This window comes from Poecilia formosa, unplaced genomic scaffold (assembly GCF_000485575.1).
Source record: "Poecilia formosa unplaced genomic scaffold, Poecilia_formosa-5.1.2 Scaffold157, whole genome shotgun sequence".
NCBI lineage: Eukaryota > Metazoa > Chordata > Actinopteri > Cyprinodontiformes > Poeciliidae > Poecilia > Poecilia formosa.
Window position 1 is genome coordinate 674,360 of NW_006800096.1, and position 27,403 is coordinate 701,762.

General features: G+C 40.2%; 1 protein-coding gene across 21 annotated transcripts in view; it reads left to right on the forward strand.

Moving 5' to 3' along the window:
* Window positions 1-27,403, forward strand: part of LOC103146369 (adhesion G protein-coupled receptor L3) — a 277,143-nt gene that overhangs the window by 45,602 nt on the left and 204,138 nt on the right. For all 21 annotated transcript variants that reach the window (XM_016677493.1, XM_016677494.1, XM_016677497.1 and 18 more), the window contains exons 2-3: window positions 3,480-3,567; window positions 15,065-15,068. The gene's annotated coding sequence lies outside the window, so the exon portion shown is untranslated. The remainder of the gene's footprint in view (window positions 1-3,479; window positions 3,568-15,064; window positions 15,069-27,403) is intronic.

Consider the following 27,403-nt stretch of genomic DNA (forward strand, 5'->3'; position numbering starts at 1 on the left):
TTTTAATGTTTCATGACAGACTTCACAAACACAGGCTCATTTAAATAAATCTCAATTTGACCGAAAAGTTAATTTATTTCAGTAATTCGTTTCGAAAATTGCTACTAATGTAGATTAATTACACACACAGGCTGGTATCTCTAACTTTTTATTTTTTGTGTTCATTTTCATGATTATCACTAACATCTAATGAGAAACCTCAATCCTGTTTCTCAGAAAATTTGAATATCTCACAAAACCAATAAAAGAGTCTGTTCTTTCAATACAATAATGTCATCTGCATAATCATGGAGAAGACTGCTGACGCAACGGGTAACCAGCAGACTGTCATGAACACCTTTCCCACAGAGAGTGATCAACAAAAGGTTTTTCAAAGCGCTGTCCATGGATGTTAATGTAAAATTGGGTAGAATGAAAAAGGGGAGTAGAGCACAGACAACAGGAATATTGGACTCAATTAAACGCAACATACTGACAAGTAATTTTACATGTTTGGCCAAATCATCACTGACTTTACAAGTGAAAAATTAGTTTTTGTTTGGAAAGAGTACTCGGGGGGCCACTGACCTTCAGTCCTTTAATTTTCTTAGCATAGTTACGTCCACTCGGACCACCTGGTTCAGGCGTGGCTTAAATGAGTCCAGCTGCAATCCACACAGTGTGGATTTTCCCTAAACTTTGCTCGTCAAGACTACAGGTATTTCTGACACTCGTGCGTCTTTTTCAGTACTTTTTCCCCACCGCTCGGATTTCCATGATTTTATTGCCAAGTAAGCAGTCTTGCAATTAAAAATCCACATTTTATTGGTCGTATGCAATGTTATAATTTGTTCTTATTTTCAGTAAGTAAATCCGTGGAACCCATCTTTGTAAAACGTTTGCTTTTTAAAAGAAATTACTGAATAAAATTTAGATTTTGGTATTTATTCCGATTCGCATGCAGCTTGGAGTTAGTCGAACGTTCTGTTAGGCAGGAATTTAAAACAAGAGCCTGTGTTAATTAGCATAATATACCAAACTACCAATAAATCCCTTTAATTTTTTTATCAAAACCATAATCTTCCTCGGACACCTCATTGACGGAAGCTTTGGCGCTCAGCAGTTTTATGATTGCATGCAAGATCCGATTCGAAACCATGCCAAGGCACCACAATTGCAGAGGCGAAGAAGAAATGGGGGGGGGGAATTCAGACATTCATCCACGAATGCGGTTAGAATTTCTTTCTTTCTCTTCCATTAATTTGGATGTAATTAAATGTAACTGCGTGGCCTTTACGCACTTGTCTCAGCTCAGCGGAGATGTGTGTAATGTTGAGTGAAAAACGTTCAGCGCGGGGACATGAAGGGAAGGAAAGCATGTTCAAACGGTGAACTGATACCAAAGAAAAGAAGCAGAGAAGAAGAGCAGAGACGTGGCGGAGGGGGTAGCGAGACGGCGCTAAAGGTTGACGATGGGGGACGGGGAGGGGGGAAGCAGTCATCAAAATGCTAATGTTGTATGGGATATTTACTGCAGAGGCTTAATGCAGTTTAAAACAGGCTCTTTGTCCTGTAGCCCATCACCAAACCCCTGTTGGGCTCTAATAAATCAGCCATTAAAAGCTGATGTGACCTGAATAGCACGACAGTCGGCCTGAGTGCCAGAGAGAAGCTCCAGAAAACTGGCTGAAAAATTTATGAAGATGTCGTTTAATAATGGTTGACCTAGAGGAAGCCCTAAATAAAGAGGTTTGTGATGTGGCTGTAACAAGGTAATAATTATGATACTGAAAGGTAATTATTTTATTTTATTTTTTCGCAAAGGCATCTTAAAGGTGGCTTAAAGTCAAAGTAGCAGACTTTGAATTATTAATCCCATTTCCATTTACTTTCCCTGCTTCCCCCCCATCTTTGTACTTCAAATTCCCCTTTGGTCGCTCAGTTTAAATTCAAAAGATGTACCGGTTGAAATATTCATCTGTGACATGTGACCTCATTTGTAGAAAGCGATATATTAATGGTTGTCACTTTTAGGCAATGCAAGTTGCAAGTGAACATAACTTGCAACAGACATTGGCAAACACACACACACACACACACACACACACACATATATATTATTTTTTTTTTTTCCAGTCATGAATAATGAAAACCTAGGAAGATCATGGCGTGAAATTTTTAGAGTATTAAAATCTGGAGGTTTTTTTTTTTTTTTTTTTTTAAACTGACCAGCTGAATTTATTATGTTTTTGGACTCTAGATCACTTTAAGCTGAGGTTAAAGTAGAATTTTGCCATTGAATTGCACTTAGTTAAAATGCCAAACAAAGCACTACGAACTATGTTTTAAAGAATGTACATGTCGTGTAAGAAGTTCAAGTCCTTCTCAGTCGAAGTGTTGAAGAATTTCAGTACAGATGCCAAAGAAAAGCTTTATTAACCAATAACAAAGTGGAATTTTCTCACTGTCGAGTGATTTTCCCCCCACTTTTGTTTAACTCTCCCTTACGGCCACATTTTTAGCTGCGCACACAGAACTTTCATTTCATTTTGTCAGGAAACTGGTCTGCTTTCAGACAGTATCACTGTCATCGCTGTAGAAATTGGTGGTTTCTGCCAAATTCTTTCAGGATTCAGGAAACTCAATTGTTTTTTTTTTTGTGTTTTTTTTAAAACCCGACTGTTTAATATTTACAATCTCCGAACACGAGAGCACTAAATCGGGGGTTGCTAATAGTGTATGTCATGACAGGATGACCAAAAACCATTGATTTGAGCGCACTATCAAGAGATTTTTTTTTTTATGATTCTGTTATGCGGCAGAATATTTTGCAAATGTATTGTTACTGCAATATCACTATAAAAAAAAAAAAAATCCATATAGCTCGAAATTCCACAACTGCATAGAACTGAATTTATTGGTGATGGCTCAACTGAGCACAACATTATCACCACAGTAAAGTATCATCTTTCAGGACACGAGCGCAAGACAGCCGAGAGCCTATTGTCGTTTGGGTTCTTCTAAAGAAATATGTTGCCAAATTTTTTTTCAGTACCAGGCATATGGGCTCTTTTTACCTCTAGCGTACCTGGTGGGTGCCTGAGCCAGCATAAAAAGTTGTTCAAAGTTTTCAAATGGACTAATAATAAAAATAAAAAAAAAATTGCAATTCAGTTGTTTCAATGCTAAAACAGCAGACGGTTGCTGGGAGCAACTTTTTTTTTTTTTTTTTTTATGCAAGGAAGCCCATCACATTGTATTGAGTCATTGACTTTGCAGCAATCTCTCTTATTTTGTGACCCAGATGCTGAAAAGTGTAGGAACTACAAATCCCAGTCTGTATTTGCTCCGATTGTGCTCTATTCCAGGGTCAAGCGCTTAAGTAGTTTTTATTCAACTGTAAATTATGCTTCCCGTCATCTGTTTTTAAAGACGTTTGGCTGTAAAGTTAGCTGGCTTGGTTTCCTAAACTCTTTTCTTTCTCTCCCGTTTCTTTCCAGGACAGAACATGCCTTTATTACCTGGATTGTGATATGCGGGATTTGTAATCAGCAGCACTCAAGAGGCGCTCTGCATTCTCGCGCTGAGGTATTGTACCGTTTTTCAGACTTCATAAACAGAGCTGAAAATGTTTGATTGCGGTTCATGAATACGAAATCGAACGCAAGATGTGCCCCGTCGCCGTTGACTCCCCAAACACGGCGACGGTGATGAAGAGCATTCATGTGAACCGATTGGGCTTGTTCCTTGTGTGCAATAGGGTGTTTACTGAAATGATTTATGATGGGCGCTCATCCTCCGGTAAGCCTTTAATTTCTGCGACAGCAACAAGGATGATTTTTTTTTTATTTTTTATTTTTCCCCCACTCTCTCTTTGTATGTAAAGAGCATGTTTGGATTTCATTCCCTGATGCAAATTAGATTTTTGGTGTAATCAAGCAAAAGCGCAGCTGGTTTGTGTTTCTTCACACGTCAAATCTGAGCTCCCCCCCACCGCTCCCCATTCCTGCGTCCCCACTGACTGTCCAAACTGTCCTAACCCTGTCCCGGTGTTTGCTCTCCGCTCCTTCCTGTAGCTCATCTTCCTTGACAGCCGAAGCCCTTCCACTCCTCAATCCATCGTCGCCAAGACACAAACACACACACACGCACACACACACACACACGCTTCCTAGCTCTCCAGAATGAATGGATCCACTTGCCTGGGTGCCTCCTGCAGTGAGGTGGGATTGAATTCAATTAGGGAGATTGTTTGTCCTCCAGAGTCTACTGGTGGGTTGGGTTTGCCAGCTAATGCCCCCCTGCTTACCCCACTTCCTCATGTCCCTCACATCTACCCGCACACGCACATTTTGCATCCTGTTTTATTTCCATGTTATTTCCTCGCTTGGTATTCAATGAGATGAGGATATGAATCAAAATTTGTCACATCACCTCGCCTTCTATAAGCAGCGAGCCGCAGCAGAGTTGCGTCGATGTGTGTATTTTTTTTTTTTTATTCCCCCACCCCACAGGAGAATAATTGGGTCCGATATTTGAGCTCAATCCCAGCAGCCACACACACTTTGCTGGAGAAAAAACAAATCCATTTTTACAATTAGTTTATGCAACAACACATCTGCAGCCAAAGACAGGACGGTAAATGTTGCTGACGTAGGAGTAATGGACACATTAGTTGCAAAGGTGAAAATAGAACGCGGCTGCCGCTTGAATAATATTGAGACTAGCTTATTTGTGCTGTGAGCCTTTGCTTTTTTTTTTTACGCATAATGGCCTCGATTGTGTGTAGGAACACATTTCAGCGGCCGGTCCAGCAGCCCGCTGCTTTCCTTCAGCTGTCATGCTGCTCGTCTCTGCGTCGGCACCGCTCAGAAATCAGATTCTGCATTACCGCCGAAAGATGTCAAATTAATTAAAACCCAAGAAAGATGAATACCGCGATGCACTCCGACGATTCAAGACCTTTATTTCATGCGTCGTCTTTTTTGCTTTGCTTTGATCCTCCTTTGGTTTAGCCAAATCAGCTTCAAGGACGTCATTTTTTTTTTTGATTTTTTTTTTTGATTTTTTTTTTGACTGATAAATTCTGACTTTACAAGCACAAGCAGATGTGATATTATTCAAGATAACAGATTGTTCGTGTGGTGCCCTGCCTTGAACTTCTTCGCATTTTCTAATTTCTCAGCTGACGCACAAAACCTCTGTGTGTTGGAGATTTTTATACTAGAGCAATGCAAAGTTTTACAAATGTTCAAAGAGAAAAAATCTGAAAATTGTTACGCTCTCCTTGTGACTTTGTGGAACTGTCTCTGAAATTGCAGCTGCACATGTTTTGGACTGTGTCTTTACCATAATTTCACATCTCCTTTGCACAACAGCTTAAGCTCAGTCAGTCTAGGTGGAGAGCATCCTGTAAACGGCAGTTTTCCACCAATTCCGATGGATTTCAGTTTTGATTTTTTTATTGGACATTTCATAACGATACCATACGTTTCACTGTAGCTCTGGTTGTGTGTTGAAGGTCATTGCTCTGCTGTAGCAGCCTCCAACGGGCTTTCTTCCATCCTCCCATTTTCTCTGACCAGCTTCACTGCCCCTGCTGAAGAAAAGCCTCCTCACAACATGATGCTGCCACCACCGTGTTTCACCATAGGACTGGGGTTCTCAGGGCGATTAACCTGTCAGGGTAGTTTACCTCCACAAACACCATTTTTTCCAGTTTTTAATTGCACGGTTGGCTGGCTTCACATACCGTATCTCGTCACCACATCTCTTCCTCAACCTCACAAGCCTTGTTTTGCCTCTGTTCAAGTTTGCAAGTGCGACTTCCCGCAATTGCAAAGTCATTAGAGGCCAGCTAGCTTTAGTCCCCTTTCTGTACCGGTGCTTTCAGAAAACATGCGGATATAACAAAAAGGATCTTCAGTCCCACCTTGAAGTGTTTTGCAGTAGAGTCTCCCGAGCATTGCATTTTCATAGCATGGAACGTGCTTTATATTTGCTGTAGGGAAATTAGTTGCACACTCCACGTTTGAGTGCCTTTTTTTTTTTTTTTAATCACAGCATTTTTTTTTTTTTTTTTTTAATCACAGCACATGCACTGCACAACAAGGAAATGGTAATAAAGGTTCCAATGACTAACGAAGTTTAGCATCATCTCACCCCAGAGCAGTTTACAAACAGTATTTCACGTCTATATCACGCATAACTATATTTATTTGACCTGTTTTGGAAGTTTTTAGGCATAAAACGTAAAAGTTTTGTTTTCTTACACCGTGACATGTTGTCCCAGAAGAAACTGTGGGATTTTGGAAACAACTTAAGGAGATACTTTTGTTACTACTTAAGGTTATCAGAGTTAGGAGCAGACATGTAATGGGCTTGCAAAGCGTTGTAGATCAGCTCAAACTACAAACCTACAACCTCATTTTGATAGCATGAACCTCGGCGAACAATGCTTTGCATAGCCAGTATGGTTTCCCATAGCAGCATCCATTCAGGTTAGCTTGACCATAATGACCTGTGACAGCAGCCTGGCTAAGTTTTGGTTCTGTTATCTTAAAGCCCCGTGTTTGTTTTCATAGTGTGATTCAGCTCCGGGGATTCTCAAAATAATGCAAAACAGGTCATTTGAATGGGAAAGGAGGGTGAGCTGCTTTCAGCCCATGTCAGCATTTGAATTTGGTCCAGAAGTAGTTGACTTTGCACATCATTGCCGGCGTATCCGGTTACTGGGGCAACTCCACTCTGCCCGGGAAGCAGCCCTGGTCTCAGAGATACCAGGCAAAGCGCAGAAACCCTCTAAATGACCAAATTACTTTAAATGGCACACATTGCTTTAAGCTGTTTGTCTGGCTACTAATGACATAATGTGGAGCCTCTGCAAAAAGTGCTGCTGTCTTGACAACGGCGACCTGCTAAAAATGTATTTGCCCAAACGTTGGCGTTGTCATTTTCTCCAATAACCGGTTAGGAATGATGCGAGAACAGTCTTGCGGCCACATGTAATTTCATCCGAGCCATTGTGTGCAACATTTGCCAAATTGTCGGATTGATATTGATTTTATCCGCAAGCAGATTTTATTTTCCTTTTTATTTTGAGAAAGCAGAGGCTGGATGTTCCCAGCAGCCCATTGAGAAATTCTCAACCATCGGTGGGGCCAGAAACCCCAGCATCTGTAACCTTAATTATTAAGATTGTTGCTTTTGTCTCTCCGTTTAACCTTTTTAGCAGAGATGCAATATTAATATCTGTGTTTTGGACATGCTCAGTTAGCATCGCGATTTGTGCACACTGTGTTGTTCTTACTTGGTCTGAAAAAAAATAATAAAATCCTGGAAAGCTCTGGAGTTTGATTTGACACTTTTCCAAGTGTGGTTTTAGATGGAAAACATTTGAAGGCCTCAATCATTGAACTGACATCTATCTAAATGCTTTGTTCTTCCTTTTATCATGCCATCCTTGTGTCCCATCTTTCTGGTGTCCTACCTCCTTTAATTTCTTCCTTGTGTTCTTCCTTCTGCAGTCTGTTTCCCCTCCTCACTTCCTTCCTTTCCTCATGTTCTTTCTTTTTTAGTCCTTCTTTCCACCTATCTTGTGTCCTGCCTTTTTTTTGTTGCTTTCCTTCCTTTCTTGTTTTTTTTCTTGTCCTTAATTTCTCTCCTTGTCCTTTCTTTTTACCTCGTGACCTTCCCTTTACCCTTTGTCCTTTCTCTCTTTGTTGTCTCCATCCTGTGTTCTTATCGTCCTCTCTTTATGTCTTTCCTCTCTTTCCTTCATTTAATCCTTCATTTATTTTTAGCACCCTTTCATTATTCATTTATTTCTTCTTTGTGTCCTTACTCTCTTTCTCCTTTCTTCCTGCCTTAACTTCTTGTGCCGTTCTTCTTTTACCCAGACCCAACATGTACATATGTTCGTTCATGGAGAACTTTGGTTTTATGTTTTAAACTGAACAAAATGGACTGCAAATTCTGCAAATGAGTCTTTTAAGGTTTTGTATTTTTTGTAGGAATCTTGCACATTGAACACTGTGCACTGCATCGAAGACAAAAGTGTGACTTTTGTTTTTTTGCGTATGTGTGTGTGTACGCGATCATACATTTTTCAGCTTCGCATTTCACTGAATTTATTAGGAGATGGGAGCTCACTGGGTTTAGCTGCATTCTAGCGCCGCAGATCAATAATTTAGCTTCAGTTAATTAGAAAATTAAGAGTTTGGAGGAAGTAACCCCTCAGCCATATCATTATGAACATTGCTCAGTGAAGTGAAAAGCATTGATTATCACATTAACTTGGGTGGGGTCTGTGAAGTAGTGAGTCTATAGCTTTGTCTTTAAGGTTGATAGGAGCAGTGGGAAAAACTGGAAGAGGCAATCGTGAAGACAACTCCACCTCTTATAGGATGTTCCTAGGATACAGTGGACACAGACTAACCTCACTGACCGGAACACAACTGGTTCCGGTCTTTCTTCCGGAACCAGTTTTCGAGAAGGTAAAATCTAGGTCATAAGTTAGATTCACAGATTGAACATGTTGCGTCCATGTTCCAGTCACACCTGTGGACATGGATTATGACTGAAAAAAAGCAAAACATCCCGAGTACAAGTGGATTGAAAAGCACTTCCTCTGAAGGGAGTCTCGATTTAGCTTCAGAGGTAAATTGAGATCCTTGAGGTCTGCCCCAAGACACCCTGAGGCAGACCTTGAGCCCACTGGTGGGACTATATTCCTTTTAGCCTCAGAAAGCCTTGGTATCCCCCCCAGATGAGTTTGAGAGAGTTGATTGGAAGAGGGATTCCTTCTTGGCCCTTTAACCCCGATCTTGTCCTGAAGACAATAGATGGATAAGTATTTGGTGAATTATCATAGAGCTCTAACAGCTGCAGTTGTTATGCTCTTTTCAACTAAAATGGAGTCAATAACAGTTTGTTGGATAGGATCTGCATAGCAGCAGTCTGTTAAGGCATGCACATTGACTTGAGTCCAGTACCAATGGTGCCAATGAGCAGACGGCCGGGTCTGTTGCGGTCACTTAAAAAAATGGCAAAAAGATGCAGCATGGCATCTTTTTGCTGTTTTACTGTGAATCCTCAGATCTTGCCATTTCTGTCAATGTTACCTGGTTACCAGGTACATCTTGTAATCAAAAGCGTAATGGTTAGTCCCCGTGGAGCACTGCAAAAACGGTTTGGTGGGTGACTGAGGAGTAGGTTTGAGGTTTTGTTTCACTCTAGTTTCTTCAAGTGTCTGTTTAATAATTGACACATGCTGAACTAAACTAACAGAATGACGAAGGCCCCAACCCCAGAACATTTTAAGAAAGTTTAAGTGTTTGCAAGGACACACAACATTTTTAAAGCAGGGAGTAGGGCTGAGATTAGTACAAAATACTCTTGTCGGGAGTTTCTATTTTAATGTCCTACAAACCTTTGTCTTCAGTCTGGAGAGCCGTACGTTTCTGACGCAAGTATTCTTTGCATTTGTTTATGCATTTTATATATTTTTTTTCACTTGTGTTCATCTAGATTTGGTTCTGCTTAGTCCTAGACAAAAATCTTATCTTGTTCAAATTAAGTGGGCATTATAGGCCCCAAGATCAGTTCTACAAAATTTCAATTTCGAGAAGGTAAAATCTAAGTAATATTTTTAAATTCACAGATTAAAATAATATAAAAAAATTTATTATGACCAAAATGTTAGTCGTTAAACTTTACCAGGGTTTAAACAATTAAATGCCTTATAAAGTACCCTGGAAAGATTAATGTTCTGTCTTCTGCTGTTGGTACAGAAGCGACTGGGGTCCAAGGTGATTTAAGAAAATAACACATTTCTTATAACAACTCAGTCTTTCTTTTCCTCCTTGCCAATCTATCACCTTTACTCAGAAATCCACATCGTTGCTTCCTTCTTGTGGCACCCCCCACCTCCTGATCGGGTCTGTGCGGGTGAGTGTTACATTTGTTTTGATTGGTAGAGGTAAGAACCCCAAGGTTTGACAGATAATGGTAAATTTAGATGGAGCTATTTCTGTATGGGAAGAGGTTAGTGCAAGCTTTCTTTGGCATGTGCCTGGCTGTGCACCTGACAGTTTTGGTGTCTTAATGAAATAACATATTTGACAGTAAACTCACAGTGCAGCTGAATGTGTTTTTTTTCCCCCTCCATTTTCTGCCAACTTATCTCCAATTATCCTATTTTTTTTATTTTTTTTATCCATTACCCTCTGTCCTATCTTGCTGAGATCAGGAGAATATATATATATATATTTTAGAAAAGTCATTCAGGCACTGATTAGATTTTTATGGGCTTTTTGGAAACTATCTGAGATGAACAAAAATCCAAAGGAAGAGCGATGTTTTAATTTGGACTTCTGGGACGCAGCATAAGTGGAAACTAACCATCTGAAAACAGCAGCTCAAATATCAAATCGAAGAAGATTTCGTCTAACTTGCCATCTCTGTTCCCCACTTGGAAATTTGTCGTTCAAGTTCCCCTTAAACTTTCGCTGCACCCGACCCAAAAGCCTGAGCCCCGGTTAAGGTGCTGAGGTCTAATCAGCTCCGTTTGATGTGCGCAGGCAACCGGCTTTACGCAGGAGCCGAGATCTCCTTGGATATTTAGGAAAGATGGAGCAGTGAGAGAGAGAGAAGAGATTATGCCCGGGCTTTTAATAGAGGATCGCTCCATCTTGTTCTTTTTAGCTCAATCATTAGTTCTTGCTTCTTCCCCAGAGGGTGATTCTCTCATTTTGTCTTTCGCTAACACCAGGGCCACCTATTGGTCTTTTGGCGAGAATTGTGCCTCGATATAAGTTAGCCAAGTATGAATACCCAGTTTTTCCTACTCAATCATCAAGCCAGAGTCAGACAGTTCATGTGGGGCTGAGGAAGAAAAAAATGGATACCAACTATAGGGAGCCGTGCGAAATCATCCACACTCCTTGAACTTACCCACTTTTTGTCATGTTTTGACTATACACTTTAATGTATTTTATAATAATATGAAAAGTATTTGTTTCAAGCCCCAATTACTCTAATACCCCCGCATAAAGTAATTGTAGAGGCTGCAGAAGACTTGAGACTGGGATACTGATTCACTTCCTTATGAAACATGAATTGTCATCGAATCGCAGCCTGGGAGCACATGTGGGGTCGGCGCTACTCCTGCTAGGATGGCTACAAGGGGGGAAAGATGCAAATGAACACTGATTGTACACACTTCCCTTAGTGAGAATGGAAGTGTGTGAATCACCAGGCATGCCTGCTCTTCATTTTCTTACCCTTCCTTCAACCGGTACCTGTGAAATCAGACATCCTTGTGTGCCTGTCAAAAAAATAACCAACACTCTGCCACTCTCAGCTGGCTGACAGGAGAGTTCACCTTCTGACAACCAGCACTCATGCTGAGGCAATCAGAAGTTGTCAAACTTGAAGAGTGTCCTCTGCTTTGACTCAAATATGTGGAGTTTTCTATTTATTTATTTATTTTTGGCCATTTACCTGTCTGACATCAGATCTTTAGCTGCAAAGCGTTGCTGTGCTAACGACCCGCTCGTCCGTGCGAATGAGGAAATATTGTTCTCGCGGCTGATAATTTAGCAGAGGAAAACTGACGAAACAGCGGCTCGGTTCGTACACTTTCACGACTCCCTATGATTATACATCATTTTCAAGTACAGCGAGTGCCCGTCTCTTTAAATATTCCCCTGCGGTTTATGAAGATGTAATTTACATACTTGTTCTTCGCATGCATATAGCCGGCTCCTTGGCGCCTCTGAAGGCGAAGGCGACTGTCCTATAAAAACACCGGCGAAGAAATTATTGATTTGCATCTGTTTAGCCGGGACAGAGCCGAGCATCTCCCTCCCGTCAGCCCCACAGGCTACGTTCCAGGATCCCGAAGGTGCCATCGCACTCGTCTGTCTTTCTTTTTTTTTCTTTTTTTTACGGTGGCTCTAACCCGCGGACGGGGCCTGCAATCTGTTTCTGCCCTCCATTGGATTTTATTTACAGCCCCAGCCTGGCAATAAAGGCCAAAATTTATGACTTAGTTTTTAATTAGAAATAATGTCTTGTAGAGTTTAAGTGATGGATGGTTTAATCAATATATAGACTGTGGCTGGCCTGATGATAAACGCTTCTATTGACAGTGTGCAGAGTAGCCTAACTTAACACTTTGTCTTTTAAAGAAATATGGAGTGTTTTGTTTGCTCATGGAAACTCTCCGTTGGCCTTTTCGTCCGCCGCTTCACTGTCTCCCGCTGCTTTGTCAACATTTCTTCCCTTGACGGTCAATGCGAGTCCTCAAAACGAACAGAGCTCCATTGTCCAACTGCTTTTAGGGCATTATTTTTCTCGTCTCGCCGAAACGCCATTGGGTGGTCCATTTTTCTTGCTCTTAAGTCCAGGTCAGAAGTTTCATTCTTGTGAGTAAAAGTTGACAGGCAAACAGGTGAAGTTTTCGATGATTCAGGTTTCTTCTCTTTTTCCACCTTTGCCTGTGGTTAGGAGAAAAGAAGCGCAGGACAATTTTCAAGTACAATAATTAAATGGGAATCAAGTCGATGGGATTTGTTTCCTGCCGCTGTGAATAATTGTGTAATATACACGAGGATGAAATTGAGACACTTGACAACTGAAGTTCAATTTGATCACTTATGGTTTATTGTGAAGTGCTTACTCTGTTTTTTTTCTTTTCTTTCTCCACTATCCATAAATGCTGATGTGACACAGAAACAATATGAAAGAACTGCTTGAAAAATATAATTTTACCGCAGTCCAAGTATGTATCCACCGGGTGGACAGTCACCTATTTCGAGGGCAGTAAATTTTTTGTTTTTCTGGTTGTAAATTGTAGTTTCTTCCCATATTAAATATGTATAATAACGCATAATGGCAATAATATACTCCCTATAAACCTGGTAGATATCAAGTTTTAGACCGTTTTAAATGGGATTACCATCTGACTCAACAGGCTAACGTTGTTGTTTAACTACTGGATGGAGTTTCACATATTTTAAAATTTTAATATTGTTTTGAGGTTGCACACTTTACAGCTGAAGAACCAAGCTGAAACTGCCCTTGTACTGTAGCTCAAAAAATATGTGTTTTTTATTTTATTTTGTTATATTTCCCTCATCTCAGTGAACCACAAAAAGTCCGTTATATCCGGTCAGCTTGGTTTTCTACTTTTACAGAAGACTGCCAGACAACAGCAATTTTCTAGTTGGGGTTGAGCATCTGCAGAATCCTTCACTTCTCCAGCAGCCTTCAAACTTTCCCAAGAAGTAGATTTCTGATTGGAAAGAGCTATAGAGACTGATGAATTCCAAATATTTTATTCAAGAATTGGTGAAAATTATGTTGAAACGTCATTATTGCAGAAAACAAAGACTTTTGAGAATTGCACCTCGACATTTTACACTGATTTATATTTTGCCACTCTTTCACAAAGTCCAAAGTTACTGTAACAACTTCTATTAGTTCTATACAATAAGACACACTGCACTAGAGATTCCACGTTGCTTGACTTTTAAATAAACACTGCAGACATAAAAACAATGCGTCTCTAAAAAGTTACAAACCGTTAACCAAGAAGTTAGGTCTGACATATGGTCAACATTACAAAGGTTAATCATTAGTCCAAGAACCGGTAACATAATGTGAAATTCATTGGTCACTGAATTATTTTTGTCCTTCTCTCACCGACGCGGGTAAATGATTATAACATATTGCTTTTTCTTTTACTCTCAAGATCGCCATGCTGAAAGGATAATCTCATTCACACATGAGCACACTGAGGTAACACCACCTTCCCTGTTAGCCAGACCACAATGCTGGTCTTTCTCATTGATTAGTGTTGCATTCACTGCCCAGGGCAGGTAGAGGCCTTAATAATGGCTTTCTGCTTCGTGCTCCTTGTCTCTGGAATAGAATAACCATGAAAGACATGGAGCCCGTGTTTTGAGTCGCTTTAGTCAATGGTTAACTGTTCTGTGGCGATTCAAAGCATCCGAGCTCTGTTGTAACTGACCGCTCTGCTGTAGATCCTGACCTGGGTATGTTTTCCTCGCACATCCCTCTCCCCCCTCCCAGCCTCTTGCGCCCCACCAGTCTAATTCCTCTTCCTTTCTCCATTCCGTCGTCGTGCCGGACCGTATTAGCTTATCTGCTCCCTTTGTGAAACACAAGCTCGCTGATAAGTCGCACGTTGGGCCGGGTTACTCACGTCTGTCTTGTTCTTTCCTGGGTATCCTCTAATTCCCACCCATCAGAAAGCCATTTCCCAGGCTGCAGGTGGGCCCGTGTTGCAATGTGGTCGGCAGGCTGATCTCTCGTGAGCAAACACAGACATTTAGTCACCATCGCCTCTTTTGTGTTTGACGAGGGCTTGTTATGCCCCGGTACGTATGTGAGCTGCAAGTGTACACAAGACTAATCACAGAGACGGTTGTAAAAACACTCCACAGACAGGTATGTGGCTTTAGTTGAGATTAGCAATAAAGTCAGGAATTATTTCCCCCCCTTCTTTGCTCATTGTTGACAAATGGCATCTGAAAAGCAAACAGAATCCTACGGATACATTTTTAACTGCGGTTACCCTCAAGTCTGGATGTTTTCCTTCATCCTGCTCAAACAACTCAACCAACTTTGAATTTGAGTCTACCAGCAGGACACATCTAGAGGCTGACATGTTTGGCAGTTTTTATTTGCAAATTAGCTTACAGTCGGTCAGATTTGATGGAGCTCACCTATGGACATCAGTTTACAAGACGTCCTACATTTCTCAAGTGGATTTCGGCCTGGGCTTTGGCTAGACCCTCAGCTTGACCTCCTGCCCTGTCTGAAGTATTTTGTGACTTTTAGCAAGTTTTCTTTCATGACCGCGCTGTATCCGGCTCCAACCATCTGCCAATAAACTCCCATTAGCTTCCCTGTCACTTCTGTAGAAAATAACCCCCCCAAAGTACAATGTTTCCACTACCATGTTTCACAGTTTGGTTCATTACTCAGTGAAGCTTGTTGTCGTGTACAATACACACCTCTGTCGAACTGCAAACAGGACTGTACTTGCTTGTACCAGATTTGTGGAGTTCAAAACTAATAGTTGTCCCCTTAACAAATTCTCCTACCCGAGTTGTGGATCTCCAGAACAGACTTCTCGGCTGCTTCTCTTTGCTTATCCTGTCAAATTAGGTGGAACACTGTCTCAGTAAATTTGTAGTTATGCCCTACTTTTTTTTTTATTATTTTTTATTTTTACCGTCTGGTAAAATAGGAAGAGAATGGCACAATTTGGTAGCCTGTGAGACCAGATGGTTGAACTTTATGTTATTTGGAGAGATCACTGTAAAGGGTGCTGAGTATGAATGTTTGCCCACAGGATTTAGACTTTATTCATAAAAAAAAACCTGTTTTGAATGCTTTCTTTTCTCTTCAGAGTTGTGCACTAATTTATTTTAGTCCGTCTAAGGAGCAGAAAAAGTGCAGTTAAAAACACGAGTAAGAGCAGTGCCCCTCCACCTCCCAGGCATTGGTAGGGTTCTTTCTCGTTGTCAAGGTCACTTGTGGCCACGATCTCTGTCCTGAACAGTTAATTAGGAATTACAACACGGCATGACCCTCAGGGCGTTATTCCCAGTTAGAATAATGAACACCTGGAAACGGTGAGTAGCCTGTTGCATTGCATTGGGACTTTTGAACTCTGGTGGCCTTTGAAATGGTAGTCTAAGTTTTTTTTTCTTTTTCTTTTTTTTCTTTCTATTTCAAGTCCTCCTGAAAGAGTACAATCGGTGTGTCTTGAGCCGTTTCAAGTCCTGTCTCACTGGCTGTTGTGATTAGAAATTCAAGATAAATCTCGTATGAAACACAAATCCATACTTCTCCTCATTCTTTCAGAATCGGATGTTTATCCTTTGCTTAAATGCATTGACGTGTCCATGCACTTGCCTCTTGGAAACCTAAGTGCAATGTTCCATTCTGTTTGTTATATGCAATAAAAAAGTTTTTTTTTTTTTTTTTATCACCTTGTTGCACCATTCCCCTGTGAAATATAGGCAAGATGAATAAGAAAAGTGAGACTGGGAGTGATAGAAGAGTTGGGAGAAGAAGTTATTTTCTGCAGAAATACTCTGAGTTATTGATGTTTTTCGGGATCTTTTGAGTGTGCCCGGCTGTAAATTTCTAGTCATACCTTCCTCGCCTTTGTTATAGCTAGTACTCTGTTTGTGTCGGCGAAACAAAGCTGTCTCAGCTCTGTTTGTGCATTCAGAGAGGAATACAGCACAGGTGGAGCGTGGGTTTTATGGTTAAAAATACACATCTTTAAAAAAAAAAGATCATATATATATATATATATATATATTATGGCGTATTTAAAGAAGAAAATGTAATTTAACCTGTAATTTTTAGATTGCTTTCCTGGTGCAGCTTGGGGTGCTCATGCGGCCTCGACGGTGATTTTTATTTCATTCTCCCTGTGTACAAGACCCAGATCTACTCCCGTCTGCCGTATCGTAATCATTTGTCCCGACGCCTTGATTCGAATTGGTAAATTGTTACACACAGAGCAGGCAGAGTATGATACATCTGCTGGAAGGCCGCGTTATTTTACCGACTGCTTTTTGCAGGTCACAGTGCTTTTGCGAAGGTAAGGTGGTCTACCCCCCCCTCCCTTCCTCCTCCTTCTGTCTTTGCTGGCAGCGAGCACGCCCCAGCGCACACCGTCCCGAGACGCAGTCTGGCAGACCTAGTGAATCATCTTCCCGTCACAGGTGGGGGAAATACAACAGCGGGATTGGCAGTCCAAAGGTGGCATCTGGCCCACGCTTGAGTGAGGTGTTTGGCTTTCTCCTGCTGGAAATGGCGATATGTCACCCACCCGCAGAACCCCCATTTACGTGCAAGAAAGTTCTTCAACAGCTTCTGGTTTAACTCTCCTGGTTCTTTTATGGTGCTTTACTCTTATGGTTAGATCTAAGCTTTTGAAGTGACTTGCTTACTCTATAAAGTTTTCCACATTGAGAAAATTTTGCTTATTTTTTTGTTGTTAAAATATCCAAATCTGAGACTGGATGGAAAGTGTATGTAAACAGAAATTTTCAAGCTCTGGCACAGGTTTTTAGTTGGATTTCAGTCTGGGCTTTGAATGGAGTATTCTAACATATGAACATGCTGATAAAAGCAATCGGCAAAACATGGATACTTCCACCTTCGGTTCAGGAAAATGTGCAATTTTAACGTCTTGTGTTCCAACTCTGAAACAAAATGAAATCCTTGATTTACTTCTGCAACTAAAATGTCAGCAAAAAAACCCCAAAAAAGTACCGAAGAAAACGACCAAAAAAAAAATTGTCACGACAATAACAAAACATAGAAAAACAAAACTTTCATATCCAGTTCAAAAAAGAGCAAGAAGACAAAGCTTATTAAATCCTGCCCAAATATTACGCATCACCTTATACATATTTACACATCTTTATCAAAAAATTGTAAGTTAGATTTATTTGTGTATATATTTGGTTTAGTTATTTAGATTTAAACATTATATGAATGATCTTATTCAGGGCTGTTAACGTTACATGCTTATTTTCCAAAGACAGAATACATATGAGTTTGTACACCATAGTCACTTTAGAAGACTACATGTCCCATGATGCTTTGGTGTAAAAAAAATAATAAAAGAAACAGGAAGAGGTGGAGCTTAAGTTTGTTGTTGATCTGTTTGTGCATTCCTTGGTCATCAAGATTTTGCCTTTACAGAAAACTGAATTTATACTGAGATGACTAGATGTTCACTAATTGAGTGACTTTTAAGGGCAATTAGTGGCAGTGGACTTTATTTAGGGTTATCATGGGGATGTGTTAATCTGTGCTTGTGAATTCAGGTTGAGATGAAATTACACATGTTCTGGGACTTCTTGACACAGTAGGGTAAACTTGATTTTCATGGGTGATATCAGGTTAAAAGAGGTTGACTAGAAATGCAGGCATTTTAGATTGTGGGGAAAAAAAGGAGAAAAAATATGGACTGTGTATCCGTCACAAATATACACGTTTACAATGGTGAATCACAAAAAAAAAAAACAAAAAACAACAATGTAAAATTACATTCAAGCTTGTTGTAACACAGAGTCATGTACAAAAAAATATACTTTCTACAGCGTAACTGAGCATCTGAATCTTGAGACTATTTTGACTCTTGCGTTTCGTCCTTATTTCAGTCACATTCACGGCTAGTGCTCAAGAAGCTGTTCTATCAAAGCTGTTGTAGGAAGGTGGTTGCGAGGGGCCGCTGATCAAAGGCAGACTCCTCAGGGCCAACGAGGGCCCAGCTCGAGCAGCAGATGTTTCCAGTCCCTGTTAGCACCTCAGTTAGAGTCATCCTTATTTAAACGGCTCTGGCTAATGGCCCTCACCGGTGTTGGATACACCAGATCGCCTTTCATCTCGCTTTGTGTGGGGAACGTGGGACAGAATGTAAAACGCCAGGGATATCTTGTTCCTCCCTGACACCCTTATTGTGCTCCTCTGCGAATTTCTGGCATGAAAAATCCCTTTCACAGTAATTGGGTGCGAATGAAACACTTGTGCTTGGCTATTGTCTCCAGTTGTGTACTGTGTTGCATTCAGACCAGCGGTTAAAAGAGCCAACAGTGAGGGGAAGAAGAAGAAGAAGAAGAAGAAGAAGAACAGGGTGTGGTGAGATTCTCAACAGCACAAAAATAAAGTAACGAATGAAATCACATGAAGAAAACAAACAAACAAAAAAAAGGGTGTCGTACCGTAGCTCGTTAAAAACGAGGGAAACAATAAAAAAAGAAACTCTTTTATGTCGGCTCTTTTCAGGAAGAGCAAACATATATTTTTTTTCAGAATGTTGGGAGGAAGTGGACACATTGGCGTGAAAGAATCAGCCAAGCTACGTCCTCATTCTTCATGTGGCCTACAGAAAATTGATTGAAAGATTTGGCGGGCCTAATTGCGATGCGCCATCTGCCCAAGTTACAGAACCTGCCAGGCATGTGACAGTTTCCAACAGGCTCACTGACGAGCAGATGTGCGCAGGACTCTCTCTGTGCGAATATTTAAGCGCGTCAGTCTCTCTTTACTTTGTGATCACATCTTGTTCGGCGGATAAGGACGAGGCGTTTGGGTTTTGAATTACAGACCCCTAACGTCTAAATGCATGCCGTGAAAGCTCTCCTTTCACATAGTGAAACTACCTGTGTGCGCGCCATTACTTTGTGGCGTTTTATTAGCATTGGGCACCGCTTGTCATGAGAAACAGGTTATTGTTTTCATCAGATGTGCTATTGATATGACAAATGTCATCTGGTCGGAGGGAATTTTCATAAATCAATCATCTATTGTCCTCTCGTTTGGCACAATAAAACAGATTGCCTGTTGAATTGCACAAAGGAAAGTCAAAAAATGCTATTCACTGAAAGTGCAGAGTAATCTATTCATTTATTGGTGGAAACGTTTTTCAAATAGATGGCCGAGGAGGGACTTTGTCCTGAGAAAAGCACATTAGTCCTCCGAGAGATGCATTTTGTAACTCTAAAGAAATTATTCTACATTTTGGGGAAATATGTTTATTTCTTTTCTTGCCGATATTTGCATTTGCAAGAAAGCTATTGACTGAAGGTGCTTTGTTTTAGGAACAATGAGAGAAGGGCGTGGTGACATTTTTAGCACATTGTACTGTGGTATTTAGACGTAGCAGTTTTCTATACATTTTTTCTAAAATGTAATTTCTTTGAACAAAGCCGGAGTGATCTTTTACCTCTGTTTGGGGCCCAGCTATTTAGGGATTCATTTCATTATTCCCCTTATAAATAAAGGTTTTCATGAGTCTTCATTTGTCAGGTCTAACAATAAAATGTTAAAGAAATACGTTATTTTGCCAGAAGTAACCAATCAGGAGGAAGGTCTCAGCACTGTCAATCATTCTTGTGTGGGTGCTGCTCACATTCTAATCCTAACATAAGATTGCTGAAACCCTCTTCCTGCTCTTTTTTTTTCTTTTTTCTTTTTTTTTTTAGTTTTGACCAAGAGCAGCGTATTTGTGCAGATAGTAGTAGTTCTACTGGGTGAAGGCAGGGGAGCTCAGTTTTTCTCCCCACAGATTATGTGTTTCATATTATACTTTAAGGACAACGTGACATTTTTAAGAAATAGTGCAACAGTTTTTTTGGGGGTTTTTTTTCATGAAAGTTACCTACTGCAGCATCAATACAGTGTCCCGGAAATGGGATTCTTGTTGACTCAGCTTAATGTCACTTATAGCTTAAGTAGGCTGTAGCAATTTAAATCCTAAGATCTCTCTCCAATTAGACTCTAGAGTGCATAAAACAAGGTAAAGGAAACTGCGTATCTAATGAAGCCACAGCTCACCGCCCTCTGGAACAAAAAGGGATCCGATTCACCTGGAATTAGACACCTCTGTCTTGCCAAAGGGGGACACCATGCAGATTAGCAAATAAAGTAATTGCATTTACATATCCAATCACCTACAGCTATCCTTCTGCCGCTTTGTTCACACCGGCGGTGTGATTTAGCAACATCATGTCCTTGTAAACGTTACTGAAGAGGTTTTGACACCAGCGTTCTGTATCTGTTTTAAAAATAATTACGTTTATTTCAATTCCCTTTTTTTTTTTTTCAAAGTATTCAATAATTGTTAAACCTGGATCATATGGTCTAATGGATTTTTTCTTCTTTTTTTTTTCTTTTTTTTGCACTGCTCTAGTTCTGATTCAATTTAACTTTGTTGTCTTAAGAGCTATCAAGAGCACATTAATAAGTGCTCTTGATAGCTCTTATTATGTCCAAGCCATGAGATGCATCACAAAGCTGTTCACTTATAAAACAGGGTGAAAGCTAAATGTCAGATCCGTTTAAAGAAAACCGCCGAGCAGTCATCAGTTACCAAACTCCAGATGCTCGTTTGAGAGGAACAAAATGTCAACGGAGAGAGAGGACCCACGAGTTCAGTCAATTGTTGTCAAATTTGTTTCCATTTGTTCCCCACAATCTTCTCCGGTGCTTTGCTCCGGGCATAGGAGACGGGGCACATCGGCATGTGGTTCGTATTCTGCATGCTCATATTCTTAATTATTATTCAGTAGATGCACTGCTTGGCACAAGGACAAAAGTTTGCATAATTTATGCGAGGCCGTCATCAATTTTTGAAAAATGGCCCCGGCCTTTTCTTGTGCTTTTAGCTAAATAGACGCACGTCCGACTGGACATAAAACGGCCTGGAAGGGGCGGAGAGAAAACTTTTATTTATGTCTTTGTCTAAACTTTGAACTGGCGCAGACTTTAGAGAGCATATTGCGGTTGCCATGTCCAGCTCACATAAAATGTGTATTTTATTCATGATTCAAAGTCTCTCTCTCTCTCTCTCTCTCTCTCTCTCTCTCTCTCTCTCTCTCTCCCCCCTCCCCCACCCCACCGCGAGGGTCTGCAGTATGTGTGGAAAAAAAACAAAACAAAACAAAAAAAAAAAAATCAAAGGGAGTTTTTTTTATTTCTTTTCCTGAAGAAGCAAGCTTCTCAGATAAAGTATTTGGAGATAAGCTGTGTATGATAACGGATTCACAGTTTCTCTGGATGTGTCCCGAATGGCTCTCAATTGTAGACTTAGGAGCTATTTCCAGCATATTGCTCAGAGGAGAAGATTGTCTGAAGGGGAATAAAAAAAAACAAAAAAACTTTAGTTCATATTCTATGCAGAAATGCTCCATATTCACTTTACTGAAGAGGACAATGAAGATAAACTGCAGTTACTGTGACAATCACCCCCTCTTCTGTCCATACAATTACAATCCTTTTACTCCGCCGTAATCCTAGTTGTAAATCATTTTCCTTCGCACTGTCCAAAGGTTTGGATTTCCCCGAGCTATTGCTTCTACATCATAATCCGCCTTCCTTTGCCAGGGGATCGCGGATGTTCTTTTAGTGGATCTAGTTTTTTTTTGTTTTTTTTCTGTTTGTTTTTTTTTTCTTACAAAATACAGAAAATTGGTATCTTTCCTTTTATTTCCAAAATAACAATGTTTGGTGGGCATTGTGTGGGATCTCTGAATGAAATGGTTAGACTGAATTATAAGCCTTTTACTTTAGTCTGTAAAACATTTTAATATCTGGAACTTCATATATATATATATATATATATATATATATATATATATATATATATATAATTATTTTATTTTTTTTCGGCCGTCTGGTATAATTTTAAAAATCCTTTTTATAAATAATAAAAGTTTCTTCAGGATGAGACGCATCCTAAGCATTTTTTTAAAATAAGAAAATGCTTCATTCAAACTTGTTCTGGCATCTATGCAACAATCAAGGACCCAGTAATATTGAGTTAAAGAAACTTTAGTTTGATGATCTGCTGCATGCTGTTTCACCATTAATATCAGGGAGAGAAACACATTAAATGGGCTGTGTTTCGAACCAGACCAAGCTCATCAGTTCATATTACTTTCCTCTACATGCAGACATGGTGTCGCCATTGGAACCTGCTGTTTGCATCTGTCCAACCAATCAATATCCCAGCAGAGAATGTTATTTGCATGACAACTGCTGCTGAGATGGCAAAAGTATAGAACTTCTTAATTACGCTGCGGCAGAGGGAAAAAATTCTTAGGATTCCTAAAAGAGAAGAACATAAAAACAAAATATGTTGTGAAATTCAGCTGAATATGTTTGTTTGTTTTTTTTGTCTCGGTACCACCTTATTTCAGGAAAGACTGATGTGTTCTTCCAGCATCAACAGCTCCAGAATATTATTCATCTGTTTATCCGAGATTTGAGTTATTATTTTTGTTTTTTATATGGACCTATTTGTGACGCTCGTTCCGAAAACAAACTACTTCTCAGTCCAGCAGCTCGAAGAAAGATTTATGTGACAACATGCCGAAAGGGGAGCTTTGGAAAGCATAAGAGCTTCTTAAAGAGACCAAGGACAATTATAGACATGGCTGTGATGCGGAGTCAAATTTCTTTTAAGTTCTCCTTTTTTTTTTTTATGTCCAGAGTGTTTATAACAACTGAATGCTATATAATGCCACTATGTGGCTCGAAAATGCATAAAACTGCCTCTTTAAGCTGTCAGACCAGACAAGCCCCATCTGTACCACAACAAATAAAGTCCTGATTTTATTGTAGATCTCCTGCTTTGTTCTCTTACCACTCATGGACAAGTTGCCAGGGTCCATGAGACTGACCCCCACCCCGACCAGGACGGAGCGATCTTCCATTTTGCCCCAGAGACTCCAGGCCTCAGCTTGCAGAATATCAGTCATTTTCCTCATATTATTTGTGTTGACCGTTTGTTGTTTTGCAGAAGAACTTTTGAAGAAAAAATGTTAGATGTTGTGCTTTTTTTTTCTTTTTTTTTCCACTAGACAAACAATAACTGGCCTCCACTGTATGCCTCATGTTGCCAAAGCGAGAGACGAGCCGGGGTTTGTAACCTTTGCCGAGATATTTAGAAGAAAAATAAACTTTGTGAAAGCAATAGCTGGAGGGATTGTTCCTGATGAGCTTTTCTCATTTTAGCACAGACAGCTTGGGTTTATCCCGTTGTCCGTCAGTTTGCAGACCGAACTGCTGAAAGTTGATATGAAGGCCATATGGCACTCTGAAGGCGTGCACTACATTAATTTAAACTGCTTCATTTTTTCCTACAAACACTGGGTCCCTTTGTATTAATAATTAACGTGTCGGAAGGCCAGCTTTCACACCACTGGATGCATATTTAAACAATTCAACACCGCTGCAATCTGCACTACCTTGTTTCTGCTAATTTAGTGAGACGATCTAATTTTTTGTTTCCTCGCCGTTTGACAGCGCAACCCAGGATATGTTGCCCTATTAGAAAGTAATAACAGGTAAATAACTGTCCATATGCATTACAGAAGGGCCCTGTGAAAAACTGCAGGCTCCAAGTCATTTTATTTTCAGTCATTCAGATACCGTTCAACACGTAATTTAAATTTAAGCAGCACTTTGTTCTCCTTTTTTGTTCTTTTCCTTCCAGGAAAACATCATTTGTAACTCCGGCTCAGCGCTCAGACATCATTAGTCAATATGTTTGTCTGGAATTGATGTTTGCAGTTAGCGCTCGTTTCCTGTTATGCACAAAACTCTATGGGAGAACGGATGTAGACGCGCTCACACTCAATTTAAGCAAGTAACACGTGCCAATCGTCAGTCCTTGGCTAAACTTGCAGCGCTGCGGTGTTTTATGTGCAGGTCATGCTGTTGATGGGGTGCGACATCCATGGACTCCATGTGAACTGGGACGCACGTTGACTTTTGCCAAGTGCACCTTGTGTGTGCTGCGTTGTAGAAACATGGGGCTGGAAAAATGGGCAACGTGCCAACATGAGTTACTTTCAAAAAATACTAATAACTGTCACATTAATAATAATAAAAAAAAGATTTCCCTGAGGAACTGATTTTCCCATCTTGCTGTTGCTAAATGTGTCTAGGAATCTGTTCTTGCTCAGCATTATGCCAATTATGCATGCAAATTGGAATATGACTTACTGTTATGTTGAACATATTTTACTGAAATTATTTCTGGATAATTAACAGTTTTTTTTTTTTAAAACAAAAAAAAAAACAAAACAAAAATCTTCATATTGTTGTATTAACTGGATTTTAATTTTAGTTATCTAGTTAGTTAAATGCAGGTTATCATAGGTATAGTATTTTTAAAATATTGTCTTAAATGCTCTTAAAGCTGTGAAATGATTTTAGTGCAAGTATATTTAACAGACTGAGGCATCATTGGTTTCACAGTTTTTATGGTGTTTTTGATTGTTGTGGGGTTTTTTCCATGCGTTTAATTTTCATAAAGCTCTACGTAAGACATATTTTTCAATCATTTTCAGAACAAATTAAATATGCGACACGCTGCTGTTGAACTCATATGTCATACGATTGGTACATGACCTTCTGCAATGCTGCAACTCAGTCAACAGATGTTTAGCCAGCAGACCGCAACGTTATTTCACATAAACAGAACCCAGAATCCTTTTACCAAGATGGACTCTTGGGTCAACATTTCCTCGCATTACCTCCCACCTCACTGATGTAAACCGGTGCAGGGGCTGGAATTAACATCTGAAAGAAGTACAGGTGGAAACTTTAACTCCATATTAATTTAAACGTTAAGATGGTTTGAGTCGTGCATTTAGCTGATAGTTGAAGAAAATGTCCTGACGGAGCATAAAGGAAATCCATCAAACCCACTGATTTATTTGCAGTGAGCATTAGTGCGCGGATACGAGCCCGGCTCACGGAGGGGCGCTTCGGTCTGAATAATGATTTGAAGAGTCAGACCGAACAGAAGACATTTCTCTGTGTCACTTTACTCCATACGCACCTTTTCCGCTGCGGTGACAGCTTTCTGGATGCGAGAGGTTGTCTGCGGAGAAGGTTTTGCATGCATCGCTTGTGATCCTGCCCTGAATGAAACTGTATCCCTGCCATTATTTAAATTTTGCAGGTCCTCGCACACCAGCAAGCAACGCAAGAAAATGACTGACGGAGAAGCAGGGCTGACTTGGTCTTGTTTCACCTAGGGCGCGTGAGAAGTGGCAAAGAGGTTGAACATATGGATGCTGTTTCAGCCTAAATCAGAGTTTTAAAACCACCCAGCCTGTTTGGTGCACCTGATTTACTATATTATTATTTTTTTCTTCTTTTTTTTCCATTTGGAAGTAGTTTAATTACGGTCTCCCATCTCGTTTTCAGCATCCAATTTGTTCACCTATTGATATCGTGAAATTGCATTAGCCGTGGGAATATACGCTCACATACGCACACAAACACGGGCCTATGTGCTTGGACTGATGGCTGATTCAGCTTTGGGCAGCAGGCAGTGTCGGAGTCAGTCCTGCTCTTATGCAGATAAGACAGCAGCAGTGATTGGAGCAGAAATGATTGCGACTCATGCTCGTAGGCTTTCTCTTCTCTTTGGAAAACAGTAAACGGGAACACAGCAGCACAGGATGTCAAGATCAGTCTCTAGTAAAGCTAAGAGACTTTGATTTGTCAAAACAATGAAAGGCAGGTTTCAACAGAGTATTAGCAGAGACAGATTTGGGTCTATTTTTCTATTTTTTGCTGCTGTTGTCTTGCGTTTTTGTCCTCACGCAGCACATGATATCGATTAAAATCTCCGAAAATCTGAGTAAAGCCTAATGGAGAAATAATTAAAAAGCCTTCACTGACCACTATGACTGTTTCGAGATCGATGGCCCTTCACTGACTAGTCACAAGAAGGGTAAGCCACAAAAAGTCACTAAATAAAGTGGCCATTCATAGAGTGCTTTCACCAAGAATAAAAATGAAAAGTTGAGTGAAAGGAAAAACTTGTGGTAGAAACAAAATCTTACCAAGCATGAGCGCCGCCTTTTGGGTTGTGAAGTTAAGCCCTTTCTATTTTTCAGATGAAAGAAACGAATAAAGTCATTTCTGCAATTCTATTCTATAAAACATCTGCTTCAGAAACCAACAGATTTTTTTTAATACACTAAATAAAGAAACCAAGAGAATCATCTGCTGCAGCTCAGATATATCTATAAACTTTTAATAAAAAATCCTTTAGGGATTTGTGACTTTTTTTTTTAGAAATGTATGTTTGCAAAAAATGTTTTTTTTATTTTTATTTTTATTTTTTTTTTGGTTTAACCCTCAATGTTGCCCCAGTTACAATACTTTGAAAGCGTACATCAAGCTTGATGACTTTCTGAAACAGCAGATTTTCAGAAGGAAGGCAGCTCGTGTTCTGGGAGTCCTAAGTTAATCTGTTAATCAGACGGCTATAACTGTGCCCAGCTCTGAGGGAGTTTTCATGCAGAGATTCGTATGCCAAGCCTTTTCCAAGAGTTGTCTAACGATACCCATTCAGAAATTTGTCACAGAATCAACGTTGTGGACAAGGTGATGATTATTTTCCCACCCTTCTCAATGGCTGGTCTGAGTAACAAATATAAGACGTACCTGAAATATTTCTCTAAAATGATGTTATTATACCGGCTCCTCTAAGACGTCAGCTGTGTATTGGATATGTGTCAATGCAGAATCCCCCCCCCGCCCTCCCCAGTCCAGACTTTCCCCCCTGAGACGAAACCAACTGGTGGATGAAGTCTGTGCCAGAAACATAGAGCGTCTCAGAGACCCCTCTTTGCTTGTGGTCCAAGCCAAAAGGAAAGAGTTTGGCATGGTACACAAGAAAAGAAATAAACTACTTTCCTTGGCTGACTTAACTTGGAAGTTGGGCTTTCAGAGGAATTGTGCAAGGGGTAGGATAGAGTTTCAAAGTTTGCTTTAATGGTAGCCCCCTCTCAAACGCACGCTCCTGATGGGCCGTTGTGCAGGTTGAATAACA